Below are 17792 nucleotides of genomic sequence, written 5' to 3'. Positions count from 1 at the left end.
AAGCAAAACTGCTCCATGATTGGCTTTTAAACAGCTATTGTATCACTCTGTGAGGTGACAACACTCTAGGGACAGGACAGGGCCTGTGAGGGCCAGTGAAGCATACTCTCCCACTCCTGAAAAACATCCCCTAAGGAAACAATTTGGCGTTTCCTGCAAAACATGAACTTGCTTGGCAGTCTGACCAACTCACCACCCCTGTTCATCTCATACCGCATGTATGATTAATAACAATAACTAGTCCGAGAACATAGTGAATACAACTTCAATAGGCAAAGGGAGCCAAGGGGAACAAACAACACCCTCACCAAACATACGCAGGCACACATGCCTGCACCCTTATACGTGTACTTAACATATACATATGCTTCACATATAAAACCATATAAAATGTGGAGAAATATAAAACGCCTCAATCAAAACCACTTTGCATTACTGAGAATAGGGTTAAAAATGACTTCCCTCCTCCCATCCAAATATATTTGGAATGATAATAGCTGCTGTTCTCTGCTGATTTATCATATGCCAAGTACTGTGTAATGGTGTGTGTGTATATACATATACATATATATACACACACACACACATATATATATATTTAATTCTTGTAACAGCCCTGCAGAGTGGGGATTATTGTTCAAATTTATGGAAAAGTAACTTTTCCCAGATCACAAGGAAGTGATGAAGGAGTCGGGATTTGACTCTAAGGCTGTGTGTGACTCTAAAAGTCAACCTCCTCTCATTAAATCACAGGATTGGTCAGCAAACTGAGAAGTCCAGACATAGGAATTGCGTTTACATAAATCCAATTCACGACTCAAGGCCCATTGAAATTGCCACCTCCTCTACAAATTCTTGACTTGTTCTGGCCAGAGCTCTGATAGTTACCAGACACAGAAACCCACTCAAATTAGTTCAAGTAAAAGACAGAGCATGGTACCCTGGGCAAGGAAACAAAGGAATATACTTTTTCAGGAATCTAAGCAAATAGCCCCAGGAAGGACAGGACACAAGGCAGCTCAGACACCCCTTTGCCCCTCATCTTCTGGAGATTGCTTCTTTCTGCTCTCCTGCACATCCTAACCAACTTCTTGGAGTCTCTAATCCCTCAGAGCTGCAGTTTGCACCCAGTTCCACAATGGCAGCCTTGAGGACAACTCTGCCAGACTTTTGAGGTCAGGGCCCATGACCCAAATGTCCCTTTCCAGGTTCCAGCCATCTGATAAGCTCAGCTCAGATTTTCCACACACAAGGCACAGGTTGCTGGCAGGCTCCTAGAGAACCACATCTTATCCTGATCTATGCAATGCCTTGCAAAGTGCTAAGAACACAGTAGACACTTAACCATACTTTGCTTTATGAGAGTTCATTGTGGGGCAGGACAATGCGGATGACCAAGAAGAATGCCTTTATTCTTTTCCTTGCCCATAGAAATACTAACAGAACTAGAATGAGAATATAAAATGTGACCACAAGTCTTTAACCTCACTAGCTTACTGGAGAAGAAAAAGAATTTGACCCTGAACAGACAATCTAGAGTTCCCTCCAACTCTTACTAAACGAGGCAGCCAGGCCAATACTCTATTATTCTAGATTAACCTAGAATAATCGTTCCACCGTACCATATCCTTGCTTTGATTCCTTTCATTTATCACCCATTCAGAGATGTCTACTAGAATTAAAATAAATGACTCTTCTGCTATTATAGTGGTAACCTTGATTCTGCTCCAATTTGCAAAAAAAAAGAAAAGGGAACAATAAGTAAATAGTTTCAAAATCTTGGTATTAAATTGCTAGTAACAAATTATTGGAAACTGTGCTACAATTGGCATTGTAACTGAAAGCTGTTAATGGAGGACATTGTGCTACCAGCCACTGAGATGACACTAACTGGACCAATGAGAATACTTTCAGTCACAAGTAAAAAAAAACAAAAAACAAAAAAAAAACCTGAAACAGTCATAAAAATAAAGAAATAGATTAACTTGTATGGTGGTTTAAATCATGCTCATAATTCTTTGAAACTCCTCTCATCAGAGGTTGGGCCGTAGGTCCTCTCTCCCTTAGGTAGACTAACCATAGTGACTGGTTGACCAAGAGAATACTCTGGAAATTAACAGAATGTGGAAATACGGAAATAGGACCTTCAAGGCTAGATCATAAAAAACAGTACAATTTCTCCTTGGCTGTCTTTGGATACTTGCTCTTGGAATCCAGCCACCATGCTCTAAGGAAACCAAAGCAGTTTGTGGAGAGACCCACAGGGAAAGGCCCACACAGAAAGAACCAAGGATAAAGACTCTCAGATTGCAACTGAGCCATCTTGGAAATGGATCCTTCAGCCGCTAGTTGAGCTGCCCCAGCCAACACCTTGTGGAGCAGAGATGAGCCCTCCCCACTGAGCCCTGCCCATATGGTGTTTGGGAGCTAAATAATGATAAAATGTTCTTGTTTTAAGCCTCTACATCTTAGGAGGGCTAACCCAAAAGCAAGTGCAAAGGTAGGGGTAGGTAGGACTCCTTGCTTTAGCAATCCCATGGTGTATCATTGAATGTTTCCCTTCTCTTTGCTCTGCTCTAGATTATGTAAGCTTTATCCTAAATCAACTTCCATCAAATTTGTAGAATGGCTTCCAGGGACAATCAGACCTTGTTTCTTCAATTCAGATAAGGAGGATAGAATGAATTCCCCCAAACTGCTCCTGAAAGATCAACTTTTCCAAATGCCAGCAAATGTCTCTTCCTATCTCTTTGGCCAGAACTGGGTGGCCTGCTCATTCTTGAACCAGTGACTGGCATGGAGGGTAAGATAACATTTTTATTAAAAAGGGCTGCCTTTTCAGTTAAAGTCAATTCCCCAAACCTGACTGCTACTACTTATGGGACAGAATTGATGTTGGGAAGGCCACTCCACTGATCTAAGACTTTTGAAAAGAGGTCAGCTACATGGGACAGCCCTCAGGTTGTGGCCAACCCCAGCATATGAAAACCAGGAAAAGATTCACAGGATTAGGACTGTCCTGAGTAAACTGGCTTTATACAGATCGTGAGGGCTTTACAGTATACTTTCTAAACCCATTAAGTTAGAACGTTTCCTTTGTCCCCTTTCCTGGCATATTTATTTATTTATTTATTTATTTATTTATTTATTTATTTATTTATTTATGATAGTCACACAGAGAGAGAGAGAAAGGCAGAGACATAGGCAGAGGGAGAAGCAGGCTCCATGCACCGGGAGCCCAATGTGGGATTCAATCCCGGGTCTCCAGGATCGAGCCCTGGGCCAAAGGCAGGCGCCAAACCGCTGCGCCACCACAGGATCCCCGGCATTTTCCATTTTTATCACATGTCTCCCCTTAATCCTCCATCTACATATTTATACCTACTCTCTGGCAAAGGTTGGCCCAGCAGGAAAAAAAAATGTACTGTTCAATTTCTGGTAACTTTATCCCAATTTCCCTCAGAAGAATACTCTCCCTGAATAAACAAGTGTTGGTGTCATTATTTTTACTGATAAGATAATTAAGGCGTTGTGCCTTGGGCAGATTACTTCTCCCAGCATCTACCTATTCAAATGAGAAGAGTAGCCAAAAGAGGGATAACCTTCCTAGCTCCAAGAGTTTCTACATCCTGCCTCCTATTTCCTCCAAGATTCATCCAAGCCTGAAAATCAATGTCATTTTGGGACTGTCGTTCTCTATGTTCTTTAGAGTCACCATCTCCCTATCTTTAGTTTGCTTTCACTGCTCTGGGCCATCTCCAAATTCTGCCTTCCTTCTTTACTCAGGACTGGCTAAATGTAACAAGGATTCTTTAACTTTTCTACATGAGTTTTTCCTGCTCATACCTGTTGGCATTGTGCTAATTCCTTTAAACACAGTACAGTGTTGAGATGGAGTCCAGAAAATATTTATTTTCCCAAAATTGAATAGGTTAGTTCTTAGAAAAAAAATACATGTGTGGATTAAATTTAGGGTGCTCAAAGTGGATATCTACTTATATTCTGATCATAAGAACCACCCTGTCCCTCTCCAAACATGTACTTCTCACAGTAACTGCTATATTTTCCCATGATGTCACCCCACAACCCCACCATCCCAGTCAGTTGACTGGCTCACAAGAAGCACTTGACCCAACGAACGTCCATCAGAATCTTTCCCTAGAATTTTTTTTTTCAAACCATAACCAGGAAGGAGCACAGAGTCCTCTTTTTAGTGACAGAAGATCCATTGGTGGCCATATCTCCAAGGGAAAAGTCAACATATAATAAAGGAGAATGATATAGATATTCCAAGAGAAGTTAAAATGGTATAAGAGGTTTCAAAGGCACTAGATTTTTTTGGTTGCATTCAGTCCCAAGAGAAGATGTACCCTGTTTTTTTCCACTGTTTTAGTACATAAGCCATACCGATTATAAATCCACAAATTACATCTTTTGTCTAAGTGAACACATGTGTAGTTTCTGTCACCCAAAAACAAGGCACTTAACGTGAATTCTCAAAAAAACTGGGTCTCTACAATATTCTTTGGAGCTGGGTCTTTGGTATGTTCATTTGATTGTGATTTGCATACATTTTAATTTGCTTTGCATGCTTGCCTCTCAGTATTTGTTTAAAGCAGAAGGTACTGGGGGCCGGGGGTGAGGGGAACCAATTGGTTGGTTGGTTAGTTCCCTCACTGAGGGAATAACCTCTCTGAGCCCAATAACCTCCCTGAGCCTCAATCTCTTTCCTGCAAATGAGGATAATAATAACAACCTCTCAGGGTCATTATGATGATCAAAATAAGAAAATAAAGAGGGACAGGGCATATTCATCTTTGCACTTCTAATGTCAAACCATAATGTATGGGACAGTGGTATAGATATTAAACAAATATTCAGTGAGTGAAAGAAAAAATATCAAAGCATTCTGTAAACTAAAGCACTATGTGTGAATTAAAATGATTAAGATCACTTCACAATAGTGGAGTGTATATATAAAGATTTACATTGGCAGGTTAAGTGGATCTTTGGGCTGAATGACAATTTTGTAACCTCCTATAAGCTTCCTAGAAACAAGATGTGAAGTAAATGGAACTTGTGCCCAGCACCCATCCATCCTCTTTGGTTATTCTGTTTGGTCCAGACAGTGTGTCAAAGTGTCTCTGGTCCCAAGTTCCGAAAGTGGCCAATGCTTTGGAGCTGTTAGAGCTATTGCAGAAGCAACAAGATGGAGATGATGGTGAAGAAAGTGGCCCTTTCACTTATGAGTAGCACATAAACTTAACCTTTCTTCTGAGGCATCATCACAGCTAAGGCTCCTACAGAACTCTCAGGATGGAAATTGCCCATTTGTGACTCCTTTTTCCCTTCCTAAATGCCTATCATAAAATTTTACAAGGAAGACATGAGGGTTTCTTGAATCCATTGGAATGGAATATGGAATATGGGGCCATTCCATATAGGGGCAAACAGATCTATACACTGTATTATAATACAGCAGAGAGTAGCCACCATGTCTATAATGATAATCCTAAATCATTATCAAGTAAAAACTTACACATTGCATAGTTAAGCTACCAAGACAAGAAAGTGGATAATATTTTATTTTTAAAAGCCATCAGAATGACTAATATTATTTTAAAGGTTTAGTGCTTCAAAAGGTATATTCTCAATTATCTGAAACAAATCTCCCGAAATTATTGATTTTCCACCTATTCAAGGGGGCCTTAGTTTTGGGGTATCATTACTCATTCAATAGTTCAATAAGTTAGTTGCAGGTACTAGGTGTCCACAACTTAACACTCCCAACCCTTAACATCGTGTAGTAGGTGAAAATGAAACAATCTCCCAATAATAAGTGGATGCTATTGGGATAAAAATGCTTTGCCCACTAACTTTGACTTCTTCCATTTATAAGGGAAAAGTTATCTGTGGCCAAATTTCCTACAGCAAAGATTGTTGAAAAAAAAAAAAACAAGTTCTTGTGGGGCCTTAGGTATTCTTTTAAACCCCCATCAATAGAGCACTATCTTATCATTAATTGTTTGAAATAAATTATTATTCTACTTTCCTACTTTCATAGACATAATATTATATGTGTGCTTTAACCTCTGCTGTACTAATGAACCATACAGAAGAAACTTGTCTGGCATATTTAAGGAGCAGTGAGAGGGCCAGAGCAACTGGAGCAAGAGAAAGAGAGGAAGAAGGAGAAACCAAGGACAGAGGAGCATAGGTAGGGTTCAGGGTAAAAGAGATAGCATGAGCCATTGTAAAGACTTCTGCTATTATTCTGAATAGGCTGAGAAGCCATTGGAATTTTTGGAGTAGAGCAATGACATGAACAGATTTAACTTTTATTTGGATCACTCCAGCTGTTGGGTTGAGTGGAAATGGCAGGGAGATGGCTAGCCCACTAAGAGGCTAGCTATTTGGCTGAGACCAAAATAATAGCCATGAAGGTGATGGGTGTGAAGGTTGAATGACAGAATGCGAGCAAACACACAGCATAATGATTGGCACAGTCAGTCCCCAGCAGACGAGGGCTATTACCAGTATGATGGCATTCTGAACCCCAAGACTTACCAATAAATGGTTGGTTAATCAATGGCAGGCCCAGCTGTGTGATTACAAGTCAGAGTTAACATCAGAACTAGAAAAGGAAATTTTTGAACATTTCTGCAGAGATCAACCAAAATGAACTGAAATTGAGTCAAAACTAAAGAGCTTATGCTTCCCCTCCTTGAACTGTCTGCTTGGATTGTGTAAAAAAAAAATTCTACACACACACACATACACATACACATGCACACGTGAAAAACCTGTGATCTAAAATGTTGTTGAAATGTTGCAATTGCCCAGAATCCAGCCTGGCCTTGCAGCACTTGCAGATATTAAAAATCATTTCTGTGCTCTTACATTTTTTGGTTTAACAAGCACAAGAGGCCATGAACTCCAATATCTGAAGCAAACGTGTTAAACATCTGCTATCTGGCATAAGTTTCTCCTGTGGGATGCATTGTTTGTGCAAACTTTTATTGAATAAAAAAAAGTAAGGACTGAATTTCAAAATATTCGTGTAACCTAGTAAGAATATTTCTCTGAAACCAGAGTCAAAACACAGAGTTCTTCAAACCATTAAATAAACTTAATTTAAAATCAGGCTAGAAATCAGTTCTTAAAACAGAGAGCATCTAAAGGAAACCAAGCTTATGGATCCAGAGCTCTCATGCTAACCAGGAGATGGCTAGTCTAAATTAAATGGATTTTTCCAGGCTAATGGCTGAGCCTCACCACCACTCTGAGAAAGGCATGGCAAGCTCTGTCATTTAAACACAGTTGATCTGGGGCAATTCACTCCACCTCTGGGCTTGGTTTTCCTTATTTCCTATGAAAAATTGGAAAAAATAATACTGCCCCACAGGTCTTGGAAATTTGTAAGCATGAAAAAATAGAATACTAAGGGTGACAGCATTTTTAAAGCTCTCAAAAAGTAGACACACAGAAGAGGAAACAGAGAGAAAAGAGGAAGAAGTGGAATGTAAAAGATTGTTATTAGAATATGGGAGAGATCAGAGCTGAACAGAGCTCTGAAAGAAGGAAAACTAAGGGCAGTCTTCTGGAACGTTCCTCAAGGATGGGACGACCTCTGGCATTCCTTGTCTCTCCAAGGTGCCAGGGACAGCATCCACTGTCCTCACAGATGGAAAAATCCCTCTGATTTCTACAACCCATGCCCTGAGCATTCTAAGGGTGAGTGCAGGTAAAGAAGGCCACCCCACTGTCTCTAGCAGGCTGAAGAACAGGAAATGGAAAAGAAATGTCTCCCAAAAGGGGAATAGGGGTGGCTTTTTCAATCCCCTCCCTCCTGAGAGGGGCTGCTAGTCCTTGCAACATATTTTCATGCAGCTGAGCACCAGAAAGGACTTTGGCCTGAATGGCCAGCTGGGGGCTGAGTTTGAGAGCTAGGCTTCTGCATCATAGGGTTAAGTGGATTTGGAGTTTGGGGACTTTGTGGGCAGAAGGGACGCGGAGGCAGGTTGAGCACGGAAGAGGGAGCCAGTGAAACAGCAGGGACAGAGAGCTAAAGTGTGTATTCCTCTGTCTCATCTCCCCTCTCACTCAACTCCTCGGTAAAGCTGACTACACACCCAATGAAAGTAGTGTTTGTGTTAGCTTCCCAGGGGTGCTGTGTAGCAAAGTACCACAGACTTGGCTGAAAACAACAGAAATTTATTCTCTCACATTTCTGGAGGCTCAGAGGCCAAAATCAATGTGTCAGCAGAGCCAATCTCCCTCTGAAGGCTCCAGAGAAGAATCCTTCCTCGCCCCTTCTAGTTTCTGATGGCTCTTGGAAATCTCAGGTGCTTTTTTGGCTTGTGGCCACGTCATTCCAGCTCTGCCTCATATTCACCCTTCTTGCTCTCTGTGTATCTTTGAATGCCCTCTATTTTTCCTATAAGAACATCAGTCATTGGATCTAGGGCTCAACCTAGTCCAATACGACCTCATCTTCACTTGATTAATTACATATCCAAAGAACCTATTTCCAAATAAGTTCACATTTTGGTGTTTCAAGTGGACATGAATGGAGGGGAGGGCCCTGTTCAATCCACTAAAGTGTTTTCTCATCTTGTTTTTGTGGAAATCAAATCAAGAAGCAGAGTTTTATGTCAGGGTCAACTCAGCAAGGGACTGGGTTCATAATAAAAAGGCCTGTCAACCAAGCGAATTCAAGAGAAGTTCAGTTTTTGGAGTCTGAGGTAGCCATGAAAATAAAAGCCCCTCCGCCTCCCATGGGAATTTTTAGAAATTGGGAAGGGCTCTGGAATTCCATAGGGCATGGAATGAGGAGTTCAAGGCAATAATAACTAGACCTCATCGACCAAGGAGACCACAGCTGGGTTTTGGGTTACCAATAAAACAAAGACCCCCTTCAAAAGGAGAAAACAGAGAGGCAGGAAAGAAGGAAGAACCAAAGCAAAAAAAAAAAAAAAAAAGTAAGGAGATGAGTAAGAAAGACAAGAGAGAGATGAGTCTTTGAAGGACGTCCAAGGAGAAAGAAGCACAAGCTCTTTTGGGATTAAGGATCTAGCACAAGACCTGGTATATAAAAAATACTTGAGATAAGTTTGGGGAAGAAAGAAAAGGAGAGGGGGTGAAAAAAGAGAAGGAGAGACAGAGGGAGGAAGGAGTCTGCTTGAGATTTTCTCTCTCCTCTCCCTCTCCCTCTGCCCATGCCATCCTCCCCACTCCTGCCCCTGCTCTTATGCTTGCATGCTCTCTCTCAAATAAATAAACAAACAAATCTTTAAAAAGAAAAAGAAAGTGAAGATGATTTCAAGTCTGAAATGAAATGGAAATTGCTAAGGGTATGCTGAAGCAAATGGGATCACTCTGATCCTCCAAATTCCAATAACTGTTTATAAACTGAGTCGTGGCTCAGGCAAATGGCTTAGATATTTAGAATATTTGAGGTGAAGAAAGACATGGACAATTGCTACTTGCTAGGATAATAGGGAAGAGAAGCGCCAAGCATTTCCACGTGCATCATCTTATTTCTCAAAATAAGAAGGGAGCATTATTTCCATTTAACAGATGAGGAAATGAAGTTCATAAAACCTAAGCAACTGACCCCAGGTCACAAGCTGGTAAGTGGCAGAATGGGAACCCAAATCCAGCTCTGTTCAGCTCCAATCCCAGTGGTTCTCCTGCCTCACCAGAATAATACAATTACGCCTAGGTGTCTGAATTTAAGAGCAAAATTCCTATAAAGAACCTGAGTTGGGGGGCAGCTGGGGAGCTTAGGGGTTGAGAGTCTGCCTTTGGCTCAGGTCATGATCCCCAGGGTCCTGGGATCAAGTCCCTCATTGGCCTCCCTGCAGGTGACCTGTTTCTCTACCTATATCTCTGCCTCTCTCTGTGTGTCCCTTGTGAATAAATTTAAAAAATATATATATATATATAATATATATATATATATATATATGAACCTGAGTGGTGTCCACCTTACTTTTCCATCCTCTGCCATAAAGAATTATGCTTTGAATTGAAAGTGACGGCTATCTGGTCAGGGGCCATGGAAAAGAGTTGTGAAAACAGGGATTCTTATCCAGGTCAGAGCCAGAACAGAGTAGAAGCTGAATAAAAATTTGTTGAAGAGGTGAGCAGGCGTGCCTTGGTGGCTCAGTAGGTTAAGCAGCTAACTCTTGATTTTGGCTCAGGTCATGATTTCAGGATCATGGGACCAAGCCCCGAGTCAGGCTCCCCACTCAGCCAGGAGTCTACTTGTCCCTCTGCCTCTCCTCCCCACTCATGCTTGAATTCTCTTTCTCTCTCAAAAAAAAAAAAATAAAATCTTTTAAAAAAGAGAAAAAAAGGGAGTTAACTAAATACAGGATTCAGGGTTAAAGTTTTCTATAGGTTGCCAAAGAAGTTTCTCAGTGTCCGAGAGGCTGCGTGACTTGCCTTATGTCAAGAGAACCTAGACGAGTTCTCTTTTTCCAGAGAGAGCTGGAAAAAAGAACCCAGGATGTCTAGACTTCCAGATTAGAGCTCCTCCCGCCACACTACCATAATTCCTTAGGCCAACAGATTTTTTTCCTATACATTTAATTAAATGCAGTATACTTGGAGAGAAAATGAATGCCAACCTCCAACCAAGAACATTTATTTGCCTAATGGGTTAACTAGAAAATGACTCTACTGCTTCAGGAAGCTCCTAGGTGGCATGGTTATTGGCAATTTTCAGTTTTCATGTTAGGCTATGAGTCACTTTTGTTTATCTTAGCATTCTTTCCTGGTATGTGTTATGTGCAGACCATAATCTGGGGATAGGCACCTCATCACTCATTCAAGGAAGTGACTGACTCTCTGTGAGGGGCTGGCCGAACCTATCTGATCATCTAGGTCAAAGACTGGGTCTCCTGGTTTCTCATCCCCATGGTGCCACCTCCCCAAGGCTGCTTCTCAGAAGGATCCCCAGAGCTCAATCTCCAGTGCCAACTTTTCTCTTTCCACAGACACTTCTATCTTTTTTTTTAAGGATTTTATTTATTTATTTGACAGAGAAAAGAGAGCACAAGCAGGGGGAGAGGGAGAAGCAGGCTCTCTGCAGGGACCCCGATGCGAGACTCGATTCCAGGACCCCTGGGTCACACCCTGAGCTAAAGGCAGACGCTCAACTGCTGAGCCACCCAGGCGCCCCAACATGAACACACTTCCAACCATGTTCAGACCACCTCCAGCTGGGTGTCTTACAGCCTTCTCGTGCTTAGCATACTCCATCTGTTCAAGATGTCTGTGTTGTGGAGATCTATGCATTTATTTACTCCACTGTATGTAAATTATACCTCAGTAAAAAAAAAAATATATATATATATATATATATATATATGGAATTCATCTTCCTCCACCACCAACACCCCTCCTCCTGAAGTATTCAATAGCCCGATTCAGGGGTCCTTTAGGCTCCACACTCCATAGGTCACCAAGACCCTACTGACTCCAACTACTGCAATGCCCCTGAATTTTTTCCCTTTTTTTGTCCATTTTCTCTAGCGGTTTCCATGATCACATTCCCTCAAATGACAACAACACCCACCTTATGGCAGGCTGGGTGCCAGCCCTTAAGTCTAGACTGATGAGCCATGCGATGTAGCCTAAAAAGTGTTTGCAGTTTGGAAATTTACCTAGTAAATCACAGCCTGAGAGACGCGGGTCGTGCACAAGGAGCCACCTTCTCTATACAGGACCGGGGTGGGTGGGCGGGCAGTGCAGCCACCGAGTCAGGCCTGGGTCTGGAGAGCTCCCAGAGGGACTGGCCTCCAGGGTGAATACCGATCCATAGACAGGCGTCTGGCCAGGGGTGAAGGGAGGACACGCCAAGAAGGACTGCTCTCACCTGAACACCTGCAGGGAGGGCACAAGCCTTTCCGGTTTCAGTGGGGGGGGGTTTCAGAATTGGTTATAAAGGGGGGCAGGTGATGGGAGGTGGAGCTGGATGCACAGGCAGGGCCCGGCCCTGGAAGGCTCGTTCAACCACACTCAGGTGTTTGAACCTTAACCCGTGGCCACAGTGTACGTCATCAAGCATCTCGAGCGAGAAACTACAGTCAGCTTCACTCTTCGGACAGATCCGTTGGGAGGGAACAACTGCAACGATTTTCTTGACTTCTCTCTCATCTCCACAAACCATTTCCAAAATGATCTTGCTAAAAATTAGACCATGTCCCTTTCCTAATTAAGAAGCAAAACAATGGGAACTAAGAGCCCTGCCATAGCTCCCACAGCAGGCAACAGCAAGTCCCCAGCTCTAGAGAAAATTGTTCCTGGGGGTGTTGGTGGTGGTTCTAGTGGGGGAGATGTGTCCCTTGCAAAGAAGTTTGGTTGACCTTTATACAAAATTAAATGTTTCCTTTTCATTGCAGAACTTTTCAGAGCCTTTGATCTTCTAATGTCAAGCATGAATCATTAAAGAGGAGATTCAGATTCCCTAATTTATTAAGCATGCGAAGCCTTCTACCCGAGAGCACTGGGTAGCACCTCCGCCGGGGACCGGGGTCACATGCAGAGCTGGCTTCTACGACGAGGTGCGAGCTCGATGACATGAATCCGGATGTACTAACCCGGTCTCGGCTTCTGTCACTCCCTGCTGCACACGCGTCACCTCGCCCTCTGCTCAGGCCACACAGGTCCCCTCAGCACCCTTCCCTTCCCAAGCTTGAGGAATTCCTGGTCATTTTCTAGGTCACCGCCAAACATCAGCTGCACCATGAAAAAGTGAGATGCGGCTGAGGCTTGCAGGGATATACGGTAGTCCAACCAAAGGCTCCTGTCCATAAAAGCACCCAGTGTTTCTCAATTTCCACGTATGAGTGAAGAAACAAAACAGATGAACATGGGGGAAGGGAAGGAAAAATAAGATGAAAAGAGAGGGAGGCAACCGTTAAGAGACTCTTAAAAAAAAATTTATTTTGAGAGGCAGAGGGAGAAGCAGATGCTCCGCTGAGCCCGACATGGGGCTCGATCCTGGGTCCTGGGGATCGTGACCTGAGCCGAGGGCAGATGGAGCCCCCCAGGCACCCCTAAAAGACTCAAGTATATGGAATGAACCAAGGGTCGCTGGAGGGAGGTCATGGAGGATGGGGTCACTGGGTGATGGGCGTTAAAGAGGGCCCGAGGTGGGATGAGCGCAGGGCGTTGTATGCACCTGATGAATCAGCAAATTCTACCTCTGACACTAAAAAGCAACAAAAAAACTGAAGCCTCCCCCCCCCCCCACACATCCCTATGCACCATCTTGGAATAGTTTGGGTGAATAATTCTGTAATCTGTGAATACACAGATTGTACACAGTGCCAGCCCATGTTTACAAATCAAGCGCTGGGCTGTCGCTGGCCCAGGGGCCCTGGTCTCTTGACACTGTGCACTGCCCTATATTTAAAGGGACTCCAGTTTTTCCCAGAGTTCGTGATGAACACAGGCACTATGTCCAGCCACCAGATGCCATGGTGGACGAGGGACAAAGAGAGGGCTAGAAAGATTTTTTTAAAAATGCATTTCGGGATGACTGGGTGGCTCAGTGGTTGAGTATCTGCCTTCATCTCAGGTCGTGACCTGGGGTCCTGCAATCGAGTTCCCCATCGGGCTCCCCACAGGGAGCCTGCTTCTTCCTCTGCCTGTGTCTCTGCCTCTCTCTCTCTCTCTGTCTCTCTCTGTGTCTCATGGATAAAAAAAAAAAATCTTTAAACATAAATAAATTAAAAAAATTTTTAAATGTATTTCTGGGAATGAGCAGGGGTGGGGGTGGCCTGGCTCCTGGCAAGGGGTGTTGGAATTAAGGAACTTGACCCTAGAATGGAGACACCGGAAATCAGAAGAAACTTTGAGGAAGAATCCTCGTGAAGAGCAGCCACAAGGAAGACTCAGGGTCAGCTCACCAGATGAAGACACTTTCCGCGTGTGTGTGTGTGTGTGTGTGTGTGTGTGTGTGTGTGTGTGAGCAACGATAATAGGAGAAGGAGGGGCGGGGAGCAAGTCTTGGCTCTATTCAGGAAGGAATGTTCTGGAACTGGGGAGAAATTCTGTGGCTGTGAAGAGGACACAAGAGGGGCTGAAAGAGCTGGACTTTGCCCCTAGGCTGCCACTGTGCTCTCCTGGATGGGACTCCACCCTGACTGCCTCCCTCTGACTTTGGGTTGGAGATCTGATGGTGGGGGTGGAGGTGAAGAAGACAGGACGAGGAAGAAATGGGAAGCGAAGGGAGAGAGGCAAAGAACTCCTCCCCCAAGCCCACGACCTCAACTGAGAAGCTCTGCAAGGACGTGGTTCAACCTCCCAAGGAGCAACCAGCTAACCTGCCCCAAGAGCACGATCCTCCCCTTCCTTCCCACCTCAGCCTTCAGCAGGTTGCTGGCGAGCTGAATGAAACCTGGTGAAAATTAAGAATGAGGCTGGATGCAGTCCCCAAGACGCAGGTGCAGCTGGAGGGACGGGCGGCAGAGCAGGTTGTGGGCCCCGAGTGTCTGCGGAGCCCTGGCTTGGTGTCAACAGGAAGGAACCCAGCCCCCTCTGGAGATGTTGCTCCAATGGGACCGCCCACTCCTTTTAGGTGTGCCTTCTTGTCCTCCAATCCTCGCAGGCTACCTGGGAGCTTTTCACCACCCAGTTGCGAAATGTCTTGGCTTTTATGATGAAAAATGGGGTCGTGGAATTTTTTAAAAACGGTACAGAGGATCCCGAGAAGAAAATGCATTCCAAAGTCCCAACAGAGAAAAAGCAAGAAGCAGGGGTATCTAGCTGTCCCCACCTCTGCATCAATTCTGGGCTGAAGAGATCCTCTGGACCAGCCATGATTTTACGGGAAGAAGGAGATTATGAAGTCAATAGTGCCTTTGCACATAAAAATCCAGCAGCATTACCTGACTGTGCATAAGTCTGCTGTTCTGAAAGATGGGCAAAATGCTGCGTGGAAATGCCGGGGGTGGGGTGCAAATCTCCATGGGGTATTTTTCAGTGCAGAACCAGACAGAAACCAAACCAAACCATAAGACAACAAGTCCCCTTCACGGGGACTTAGCCCCGTGAAGGGCTAAGTTCTGTGCAAAGGCCATGGCCTGGCGTCACATCCATGATTGGCTCTTTCGGTAAAATTTTAAAGAGCAGGGGACGTTATATTTCACAAATAGAACAGCAATCCATGCTCCTCTTGACAGATAAACCACACATGGTTTGTACCTTAAGATACAGAAGAACTCAAGGCACCTGTTTCAAAGTAGAGTCACTATCTCGTTATATGAGCCTGGTTTCCATGTCATGTGCCTTCCGCAGGAGGGTGGGCAGCAGGAATTAGAGAAAAGATGAGGTTGAAACCAAAACAATCCTCCCCAAATAAAAACTGCTTTTACATGACATCAGGCTATACAATGACTCTCTGGCCCTACATCACTGATTAATTAACCTTTATACATTGGTGTCATAATGCCCTCGACGTTTGCCATCAACGTGTCTTAGCGCTACCTTCATCTTACATTATTGGGAGGGAAGGGAGGAAGGAATGCTGTTAATGCTGCCTGTGACCATGTAACTCCCCTTGGTGAGAAGACACCAAAGATGGCACTTTGGTAAATGCTTCCAGGGTTGAAACCAGTTTTTTCATGCCTATGATTTGTTTCGCTGATGGCTGCAGGCAAAGATTCTTAGTGAGGAGGCATCAGCAAGTCAAAGACTCTAACTGGCACTGTCAACCCAAGAGCTACCAAGGGGATAAATCCTGCATCTACATGTTCCCTTTGTCCCGAAGCCTCTAGGTTTTTTGGTTTTCTTTCCTCTTTCAAGATGCAAGGATTCTAATGAAGATATCAGCCATTTGTTAAATACAGGCAGTAAGAAATTCGAGAACAAAATACCAATAAGAAAAAAATTGGTGTATTTGTGGTTGATGAGCATCAGCCAGTTCCAAAATAATGAAGAGCTTTAACAAATGTTTGCTTTTTTTTTTTTTTTTCTAGAAAAGAAATCATTGCATGTCAAGGTACAAAGTATATCTGGGGCACCCGGGGAGCTCAGTGGGTTGAGAGCCAGACTCAGCGTCAGCTAAGGTCATAGTCTCAGGGCCGTGAGATCGGGGCCCATGCAGGGCTCCACACTCAGCGCCACGTCTGCCGTCTGCCGGGGCTTCTCTTTCTTGCTCTCCCTCTGCCCCTCCCCCTACTCACGCTCTGAGTCAATCCATCAGTTAAAAAAAAAAAGTGTTTTCAAAGTACAAACTATCAAAAAGAAAGAAAATTTTCACCTGACATTGATTTTGTTTTCTTTCAAGGTGTGTAATGTTTGTAAGCAGAGGCGTATTGCAGGACATTTCAAATATGTATCTAAAGATGTTCGTAAGAATTTTTGTCACGTAGAATAGACACATCTTAATAATCTTGACAATCTAACCTATTTCATCACCTTGTTCACCTGCTCACAGGCACCGGTCACACTGCACTCCCGTGTCATCTCGTGGGCAGCATAATCCCTCAGGAAACGATCTTTTTTTTTTTTAATTTTTTATTTATGATAGTCACACAGAGAGAGAGAGAGAGAGAGAGAGAGAGGCAGAGACACAGGCAGAGGGAGAAGCAGGCTCCATGCACCGGGAGCCCGACGTGGGATTCGATCCCGGGTCTCCAGGATCGCGCCCTGGGCCAAAGGCAGGCGCCAAACCGCTGCGCCACCCAGGGATCCCCTGAGGAAACGATCTTGTCCGTGGACCGTCTGTTCATCTCTCTGAACCAAACGGCTGACCCAAAGCTGGGTGGGCGGTTGCTCCCCCAAAGCATGTTCCCCGCCCCCCAAGGAAGAAACCTTTCTGCAAACCGGATTCCGTGTGTGTCGAGAGGGGAGTCGAGAATACTCACTGCTTTGCCGGGTCGCCTCTCTGGGGACCCTCATGGCTCACCCGCTGAAGCACGTGCGCACACCGCAATAAACAAGCAGGCCGCAAAAACGACGTCTGTACCGCTGAGAATGAAGTAATCAGACTTCCTCCAGTGTTTTCACCGTCTGGAACAATAACACCCCCAGGGCCAAGACGGTTGCCTAAGAAAATTTCTAAGGATGTTCCCGGGCCTGAGCGGCAACAGGTGGGTGGATCCTGTGCCAGTTAGAAAATGTTACGATTGGCAAACCACCGTGGAACTGAGATTGCAGTTTAATGGAAATACTGGCCGTCATCCCCTAAGTACGTTTCAAGGAATCACAAGGCTTTAGGATTAGAGCAGCTGAATGGCAGTTTTCATGCCTGGAGAGCCCAGAAGATGTGCGGGGAACCCAAGGACGTGTGCAGGTGTGCTTCCTCTTTACGCAGCGCCCCGCCTGCCACAGGAGGCTTCATTCTTCAGGCCTGACGGCGCGGCCCAAGCAGGCTCCTGTGACGGGCTCAGCATAGCCGGATGACGGGAAGCCTGTCCTCAAGGGCTCAGGTGGGGGCCCGGGACCGAACCCCCAGGAGCAGCCGCCCATGGGACGCCAGGGAAGCGCAATGCTGTGACTCAGAGCAAGCTCATCCCCGACCTTACAACCTTATGAGCAGATTTCCCCAGCGGTGGGGGAAGCCAACAGCTTTCAGGATCTGGGAGCCTCTCTCTTTCCGGAATGTTTTGGGTTTGGCGTTGATACACAACGTTGCCCCAGGATGTTTTCCCCTTAATTTTTAGGCCCCAGCGTGTTTTAAGGTAAATTGATCCCACATGCTTCTGATCCATTTACACCGAACCCATCAGACCACGTTTGGGAAGAGCCTCTGAGGTTCGAGGAGCCCCTGCAGC

At 44.6% G+C, this 17792-nt stretch overlaps 1 protein-coding gene across 3 annotated transcripts in view; it reads right to left on the bottom strand.

Moving 5' to 3' along the window:
• Positions 1-16926, bottom strand: part of TC2N (tandem C2 domains, nuclear) — a 70599-nt gene extending 53673 nt beyond the window's left edge. The window contains exon 1 of one of the 3 annotated variants that reach the window (XM_055333692.1): positions 16884-16926. The gene's annotated coding sequence lies outside the window, so the exon portion shown is untranslated. Of the gene's footprint in view, positions 1-14339; positions 14507-16883 lie in introns of those variants that run through there. The other 2 variants (XM_055333694.1, XM_055333690.1) reach the window with 2 other exon arrangements.
• Between the last annotated feature and the right edge of the window lie 866 nt (positions 16927-17792).

Source organism: Nyctereutes procyonoides, unplaced genomic scaffold (assembly GCF_905146905.1).
Source record: "Nyctereutes procyonoides isolate TBG_1078 unplaced genomic scaffold, NYPRO_anot_genome, whole genome shotgun sequence".
NCBI lineage: Eukaryota > Metazoa > Chordata > Mammalia > Carnivora > Canidae > Nyctereutes > Nyctereutes procyonoides.
This window is presented reverse-complemented; position numbering and strand designations above follow the sequence as displayed.